This window comes from Asparagus officinalis, chromosome 10 (assembly GCF_001876935.1).
Source record: "Asparagus officinalis chromosome 10, Aspof.V1, whole genome shotgun sequence".
In the NCBI taxonomy this organism is placed as follows: domain Eukaryota; kingdom Viridiplantae; phylum Streptophyta; class Magnoliopsida; order Asparagales; family Asparagaceae; genus Asparagus; species Asparagus officinalis.
The window spans coordinates 58,562,758-58,570,798 of NC_033803.1; positions in this window are offsets into that span (position 1 = coordinate 58,562,758).

Sequence of the window (8,041 nt, forward strand, 5' to 3'; positions counted from 1 at the left end):
TAGTTAGAAAAAAAATTAAGAGTTGGTTAATAAAGAAGTACGTTTCCAAGGCAGAAGACACAGCTGCCTATTGGTTGCGTATCGACACTAACTACATGTTGCTTGTCATTAAGAATTTAACATTAACAAATTGGAAATGTTGGCATAAGGACACGTATAGTATAGAGATCAATAAAAGAAGATAGGTAGTTAGAAAAAAAATTAAGAGTTGGTTAATAAAGAAGTACGTTTCCAAGGCAGAAGACACAGCTGCCTATTGGTTGCGTATCGACACTAACTACATGTTGCTTGTCATTAAGAATTTAACATTAACAAATTGGAAATGTTGGCATAAGGACACGTATAGTATAGAGATCAATAAAAGAAGATAGGAAAAAAAGTATCTTTAGAGTTTGGTACTAAGAAAGTACGGTTATAGAACTTGAGAGGATGCTTCCTTGGTTCTTCAGTGTTAATCAACTGATTAAATCATAAGTGGATTAGTTAATCACATAGAATTGTTTAGGCGAGAGGAGAGAAGACAAAAGAATCCTTTATAAGCAAACTTGATGATTTAGTCTTGAAAATGATGATCTTCCACAGCCACAGGCTGGATTCTGAAGGTACAGCTTCCTTCTCGCGGAAAACTTTCCTTAATATTTTGGTTAAGTTTCAGAAAACCCCCTTAAGTTTGGTAATTTTTAAGATAACCCCCCTAAACGTTTGAAATGGTATTTAGCCCCTCTTAAGTTTGGTCACTTTTAAGATAAACTCCCTCAACTTTAGAAATGTCACTTAGCCCTCAGGTTTTGTTAGACCCCCCTAACTACATAGTCTACACTATTAGATCTAAGCGTACAAGTGAAAATCATGTGCCTCCAAATGATCAAAATGCCCCTAATGTAGTAACCCTTTCATTTTTAATAATTTAAAGGTAAACTTTTAATACTCTCCCTTAGTTAGGATTAGGATTAGATTAGAAATTTAATTGATCCAATTAATGATTAATTGCTTTAATAAGTAGAGTGTTAACTTGAAATGGGCACGTTGGTCCTTTACTAGTTCATTTAAATCATTAGGGGGATTACTTGACAAAATTGAAAACGTTTGAGGGGTTTTCCGAAACACGCAAAAGTTAAAAGTGTCAAGTGACAGTTCTAATGTTTAAGGGGGCTATATTAAAATAAATCAAACGTAAAGGGGGGTTATGTCAAATTTATTCTGATTAAGAGCAATCTTTAGCTCAATATATAACACTTTTGTATGTGTTTTTATCTATATCAATCTATTAATATCGATATAACTAACTTTCGTATTAATCTTAAAAAATTACAATAGAAAATAAATGTTTTTTTAATAATCAAAGGGTAGTGTTTGCTCTAACATCAGCGTGCTGGCTGCTAGATAGGTGATTTAGACAATAGGGAGCACATCCGTTGAAAGAAAGTCTTCACTGTACAAGAAAGCCAATATTGCGGTTTGAGATCACGTGATCTTGAAAAGAATGAAGTCGATGAAGATATGAAGGCGGTCTGACGAGTTGATTCGTCAGAGTTTTATGGCTTCATTGTTTAACCCACCCTAAATGTTTGCACTATCTTTTCCTAAGATACCCCTACTGCTGTGAAATCAACTTAAATGAAAGTTTTTTTTTTTTTTTAGAAAAAGGATGGATTACCACAAAGGTAATCCAGCCAGCTAAATATTAACGAAAGTGGTTGTTACATGAAAATACACACCCCTAACCAAAATTGTGTACTGAAGGCCACTACAAAAAACTACAAAGCATGAAGAAACACCACACTGTACCCATCCATAAATCCCTCCACAAGGATTTGGACCTAATAGCTGCTAACAAAAACCAAAAGTAAACCAAATCCAACTTTAAGAAAGTTTTAAAGATCAGGTATAAGACAATATCAAGACCGAGCTGATTGCAAATCATTCAAGCTGGATCACCGCATGCACCAAATCTTTGTTTTCTCTTCCAGCAGCTCCAACCACTTGCAAACTATCAGCATTCCTCTTCCTTCTTCTTTCTTGTAGTCTGGTAGCCTGAGCAGAAGCAATCTTAGAACCTAGCCAAAAGGTTGAGAAAGTCATGATTTTGTTTAATAGCTCAAGAGACTTCTTCCTTTTATTAGAAAAAAGTCTCTCATTACGCTCCTGCCATACACACCAAACTAGAGAACAAATAAAAGCATCTCTTTTCATTTTTGCAATTCTCATCATCATCAACTTAAATGAAAGTATTGTGTAAAGATTCCAAGAACATGTAAATAACTAACTTTAAACAAGGATTAATCCGAGAACAGGTAAATAAATTACTTTAAACCACTCCTGGATGATAGGAAGTGACTTTTGTAGCCAGATTGATTGAAAACTAGTAAATTGTATCAAATATAAAAAATTAACCTACGAGCTATGTATAAATCCGAGCTACAACTTGAGCAGCAAAATTACAAGAAACTAAACTACAACGAAAAGCAAAAGACATTAAAAGCAGATACTGCATGCCTCGGTACCCAACTTCTGCGTGTGTTTCCTCAAAGCAAATGTGGGTTTTAGAGGCGATGGGCTGAGACGCGACCTGGGTTTAAGCCCACCAATAGTCGCTCCTTATTTCATCCATTCACTTGCTTTTTTCACAACCGTTGGTAACCCCGAAAAACCGGATGAACAGGTAGTAATTAAACAAGATGTTGAAATTGTTTTATTCTACTAATTAACTTTACCTTAAAATAATGCAGATAATGCGGGAAATTTTTTTTATCCAGATTTTATAATTAAGCCCGGTTAACTTGTTTATAAAAAAGATGAGGTTTTTTTTTTTACTAAATTCAATAAAACAAAAGAGTTTATTACTGCATTTTGTTAGTGAAAATTATAAAGTAGATATAGTTTTTACCCTTTTCAAATAGTAACTTGATCAAGTGAAAATTTTATTGATTTTACTCATTCGTCGCACATTTTTCTTCGTTAAGATCAAAGCAATTTTTGTGTGTCGTATAATTTTTGAATTTCATTGAACTTCATAATACATAAACACACACACATATATACATACATCTCTTCAATTCTTGTGAAAATCAACTTACATTTGACGCATTTGACCTCGCATTAAGGAAGCAATAATCGGGCTTACATGGATGCTTAAACCATAAAACAGGAGACTTGGTTAGGAAATTCTTGCATTGAGGAAGAGTCCAAGTTTGAGTACTCACATGATCACACCAAACATATGGCTGTCTTGTTTAGACTTGGATATGATGTCAAAACATCACGACATCTTTCCTCATAACCATAAACTACTACTACCCCCCATGTTATTAGAACGCTCAAGACCAAGTGATCCAATTAATCTTACTCATAATTTGTCCCCCAACGTAATCCCCCCCCCCCCCCCCCCCTCCCCACCGCCCCCCCCCAACCTCATCTACTACTTCCCACATCGTGGACACGATGACTCCCCTGTAAACACTCGATACCTGTCAACAATCATCAATCACCCAACCCCAACAATCCAATGGCAACCATGAAAAAAAGTGGTCTCCGATTGGCTGTCACGGACCTCACAATATGGAGAGAGATATAAGAAACTCGTTGTACTCATAGTAGAGCTTTGCAAGCTAGTTTCAGAAGATCATTTCACCTATTTAACTCTTTAAGTACTTGGGGGTTATTGGTTGGGATAAGTTAGGGCCAGATGAGATAGTTATTCCAATAGAACAATTTTATTTTTTTTGGGATATTTTGAGTGCAGTGAAGTGAGATAAGTTGGAATAATGAAACAATTTGAAGCTTTTATTTAACAATTCATGTGAGATAATTAATGATGTGACGCCTTATTAAAATATAATATTAATTTATCAAATAAGTATAAATTAATTTATCTAATCGGTTTAGTATATTATTTAGTATGTTATTATAATATAATACACTATTTTACTTTATACTAAAATATAATATGTTATATTATTATTACTAATTAATTATAACTATATTTAATGTTATTAACCTATGCATTATATTATATTATAATAATATCATATAGTAGATAATAATTGATATATATAGGAACCATTATTTAATATAATATTTCAATAATATAATATTTAATTTACTATAATATAAATATTATAATATTTTCTATTCAATATAGTATTATTTAAAATATTGTATTATTATTAAAATATCATATTATAGTTTATGATAATTACTATAATTTAAATGGGGTAGTTGATAACATGGCTCCTTATTAAAATATAATATTTATAATAACTGTAATATACTAATAATATATTCAATATAATTAATTAATATATTAATTATATGTATAATATAATACTTTCATATATATAGTAGATTATTACTATTTTTATTGTAGCAATAAAATATTATTTATTATTATAACTACTACAATATTGACAATATATTTAAGACTATTAATTAATATAATAAAGTGCAATAGAAAAATGAAAATTGTTATATAAATTAAAATGTTCTATATAATAGGATATACTATCATATTAAACTATAGTATAATATAATTATTATATTAATATATTAAATATATAAACACTAAATTATAATACAATATTTTATATCATAAAAATACTACAATAATATTTTTATTCTAACCAATAAATAATATATTAAATAATATAAAGTAATAATATAATAATATAATACTAATATTATAATATATGAAATATTATTAACTAATATGTAATAATTATATATAATATAATTAAGATATATTATACTACAATTAACATATTAGATTTTTAATAAATTAATGCTTAAAAATTATCTCACTTTCCTCATGATTGTCCCAAAGTTAAGAATGAGGTAATTTTTGGAGGGACAAAATGTTTGTATAGAAGTGGGATAGTTTTGAAAAAAGTTAGGTAATTGTTCTTATCTCATTGTCCCAATGAATAACACCTTAAAGTGAAATCTCAATTCCATTGTCCTAATAAAAAACGGCGGGGGGGGGGGGGGGGGGGGGGGGGGGGGGGGGGGGGGGGGGGGGGGGGGGGGGGTTAGTCACCTAGAACTTAAAATTGGAACTGAGATAATATGTGGGATAAAATTTTAAGGTGTTAGTCACATAGAACTAAAATTAACTAGAATAAAATTTTACTGTGTTAGTCAAGTAGAACTCTAACAAAACTAGAATTGGGATAATGGTACAAAAGTATCTTATTTTTTTTATTTTTCTATACAAAAACGAGAGTTCTAGTTGTTAGACCCTAGGGGGAGATTAGGGTCTTATGCTAATCTAATCCGATTTTATACCAATTAAAAACTATTAACAAATTATCCTAGTAAGTATGAAATACAACATGATATGTGAGCTAGGATAAGTGATATGAACAATGAGATATATCTTATATGATAAAAATATATGCAAGAATATATAAACTAAAACAAGGATGATATAATTAAACTACAAATGTGATAGGGTAAAATATACAAGAGTAATAGGCAATTGGCGATACAAGATAAATGCATAAGCAAATGCGCCAAAGACAAACTCAAACACACTCAAATGATCACGGAGTCCGGACCTTCCGTCCTACATCTCTGCTCCCCACTCCCGGGGAGAAATTCACTATCACAACCGGGTTTTTTACGCTAACCCGAATAACGTTTACACCTCACAATATCGGTTTTCTAGCTCACCGAAAACTTTACAATAACACACTCGGTTTTCTAGCTCACCGAAAACCTTACAATATTACAATATAACAAATGATTTGTTCTCTACAATAGATGAGAACACAATATAAGCTCACTCTCAATGATACAATCCCACAACCCAAATATACTTTCTCTACAATAGATGAGAACACAATATAAGCTCACTCTCAATGATACAATCCCACAACCCAAATATACTATGAATGTAAATACAATAAGCTCAATGCAATGATACAATCCCACAACCCAAATATACTATGAATGTAAATACAATAAGCTCAATGGTTGTGTGTGTATAAGCAAAAAGAAATAAATCAAAACTAAATTCAATATAATCCTAGCTTAATAACAATGATAATCAAATATATATAAAAGAGCTAGAAATAGAGTTTAGAAAACTTCTCAATAGATCAAGAGATCGAGAGAGTATAGTTGGATGCTCAAACACCAATAGACGATCTCCTCAAGCTCTTGTGAAATAGATTTCACAAACTCAAACTCTCAAATGCTTAAAAGCTTATTAAACACTCTTTTAAACAAAAACAAAACAAGCTTAAACCCTTGTTAAAATCTTTTAAAACATTCTCATGGTGTATCAAATGATAAATGCAATGGGGTATATATAGGGTAGAAGAAAACAACCCCCAAAACCCCCAAAACCCACTAAAAGACAAAATTCAGCAAGTTACCGTTACTGTGCAATGGTAACTTCGGCGGTCGACCGTGGCGGTCGACCGTGAGAAGAAAAACTACAAAACTGGTCTCTGGACTGCTGACAGTCAACCGTGGCGGTCGACCACACTGTAGCACGGTCGACCGTTGTAGGCATCGAAAATTACCTATAGGTCTCTACGAACAGCTCGAAGCTAAGAGAAGACGATGAACGTTACTATCCAAGTCACAGAAGCTTAATTGACGTCGACGAACACTTGAAGTGAATCGACGAACTACGTGAAGCAACAGAGTTTCAGAATAACGAGGATACGAACTGACCGGGAGCCTCGTGTCGCTTACAAAAGGCGAAATGCCCTTCGTGTCTCATCCACTCCATAGATGATTCAATCATTGGAGCTTATAGAACTCCTCGTTGGCTTTCCAACGAACTTTGAATCGCTCAAATCTGAGTTCGGATGAAGAAGTTACGGCGGAAACGGACGAATATGCAAAACGGAACGTCTCAGCCTGAGTTGAGACACCCCGAGGTGTCTCGGCACAAACGAGACACCCCAAGGTGTCTCGGCCCAAGTTGAGACACCCAAGGGTGTCTCCAGCCCTAAAAAAGTCAGATTTGATTGTTTTGCGGTTTTAACAGCCCGGATCTCCTTGAGGCCTATAAATACAGCCCCAGTGCCTTCATTTTTTGAGATCTGGAATTCTCGTGCCTCGGCGAAGCCCTGCCGGATTGAAGACTTAAAGTGCACAGATTTCAGAGAGGAGGAGAGTTAGATCTACAGCCTGGTTCGTTCCTTAGGATTATCCCGTTGCGGTAATCTTAAGAAGAGTGATTATCTCGCTTCGTCGAGATAAGAGCTACGGTTTCTCGATCCCTTCGTGGATAGACGAAACTCTATCCAAATATTAATCGTTCGATGGTCCACAGACTAACGCGTCCCCGTCACAGGCCAAGATCCCACGCAAGCAGCGGGTGATAAACACTCGTTGCGTTTGTTTGAAGAGAATTGTAATTTTTTTGTTTTCATTGTGTAAAAGTCTTATAAAAAGACTAATTTTTGTATTCGTTGTAAACGTCTAAAGTTTGTAATGAATCCCGCAATGAAACAATCAATTTTTACCGCAAACAAACTGGCGACCACAGTGGGAGCTAACAGCCTCGTCGCCGAGGTTGTCGTGCCGTAGCCGACGATCAAGATCCCCGTGGCTGAAGAGGTCGAGTACGAATTCGACCAGCAGAAATTTGAAGAATACATCTCCTCCTTCAGATCTGCTCCTCCACATAAGCGCAGGAAGATCTCCTCCTCCCAGAAGATCCGCCGGTCTCCAGATCTGAAGACCCAAGAAGTCGATCTACACGTCATCGCTGCTATAGTTGCACCTTGCAATGATCCGCCGGCATCCAATGAGACCAGATCTGTAGATCTGAACTCCTTCATGATCAAGGAGCCGACTGCTGAAGGCGCGCCAACTTTATCAAAGAGAGCACGTCAAAGGAAACACCAATGCCTTGCGTGCCAATTCGCCAAGGTTTTGGATCAGGTGGACGGACTCCGTTACCAAGCGGATTGGGAGTTCAGAAAGCGCCAAGTGACTAAGCTATCGCCACAACAAGCATCAGGACCCTCCTCCCAACCTCTAATTAACAAATGGGTTCAGGTCAAATGAACTCGTTCTACCCTCG